Here is a 1,599-nt window from a genome sequence, read left to right as displayed (position 1 = left end):
CACAACACTGAGCTAGTGGTTGGTATGGTGAGGCAACAGTTTAAGAAACACATGAATGAGACAGACCCTGAGAAGATTCAGAAGCTTAAAGATGAGTGAGTTTTTTTTCTCCCCAATCTTTAGTGAATGTTATATACTGGTAGAGAACCTTGTGATTACTGATTAGATCAGTATCAGATGTCCAACTTGTTCATTGAGGCATGTAATGCAAAAAAATTCTCTGATATAACATTTGGCAGTGCTGCTCGGGGACTAATCAATCACATGTTGTTTGAGTCGGCAAAGCTGACAGGAGGCAAGGTTAGCCAGAGATCCTGATGCATTCTGGTTGCAGACTCCCATTGTTATGCTATTTCTCTCTCTGTCTGTTCAAGGCTTGTAGGCTAATAATGCAAACTAAGTTGGCTTTAATAAAAGACTTCATCGACTAGCGTCCGTGACTCAACATTGATGATTTTGGTTTGCAATCAGTCTAATGATTATCTACTTCAAGGCAAATCATACAGCTTCGACCCTGGTTTAGATTAATGTTTACTTCTGCTACGTCCTCTAGGCCTGAAGATCAAAAATGTTCTCATTTACATGTACTCTTGTATCTTTGGTGACAACTTTATTTATGAAATAAAATCAGATTCTTGTAGTAAAAGTTTATAACATATGAAAGTTTACATTATTTTCACTATATATTTATTCTAAGAACATCATAATTAGTTCCCCTATTTTTTTTACCTATGATCTTAACAACTGATCTTAGATTATTTTCACTATATATTTAATCTAAGAACACAAAAAAAAGTTCTCCCATTAAGGATGCCCTTACTGTGTCTTCCTGGATACAAGAGGAAAACATCTTTGACTTTTGAATGACCTATGTGTCTTGAAATATAACTAGAAAACATCTGAGACTCTCCTTGACCTAAAAATTAAGGTGGCATAAAAAAAACCTTGAAAAGGTTGAAAAACAACATGTGTGAAAACTTGCAACCAATGTTTTCAAAACCGGACCGGACCGGCGGTCGAACCATGTTAACCCGTGAACCGGCAACATGTCCGGGTTGGGTTAATATCAAAACCCAAAAGAAATTGAACTGGTAAAAAACTATATCAACCCGCCAAAAAACCAAAAACCGGTGAACCATTAAACCGGATAAAACCGGGTTCTACTTTTTTTTTTGTAAAAATGAGTGCAATTAATTTAATTAATTACCTTTTCTAGTTTTCTTCTTAGTAAATTAGCAATAGTAGGGTTTCTTAGAGAATGAAGATTGAATGTTCTACACTCTTATTCTCTTATTGTTTTTAAATTTGAATTTCTAAAATATTTTATTAGTACTGGTTACACTTTGAGTTTGTTACACTTTGAATTTATTACTTTTTAAGGTTTTTTTTAAAATATTATGATTATTGAAGTATTTTATTTGGCATATCCAATTATATCATAGTTATAATCATTGAAAAAAATAGAAAACCTATTCATACCTATTATTTATAAAAGTATCATCAAAATCAATTGAACCCGGTCAACCCCGGTCGAACCATGTTGACTCATGACCCAGAAGCTTTCCCGGTTCAGTTACCGGTCCGGTTTTAAAAACATTG

Source organism: Camelina sativa, chromosome 20 (genome assembly GCF_000633955.1).
Source record: "Camelina sativa cultivar DH55 chromosome 20, Cs, whole genome shotgun sequence".
Lineage (NCBI taxonomy): Eukaryota > Viridiplantae > Streptophyta > Magnoliopsida > Brassicales > Brassicaceae > Camelina > Camelina sativa.
The sequence above is the reverse complement of the archived record's forward strand: the minus strand, read 5'-3'. Positions refer to the sequence as shown.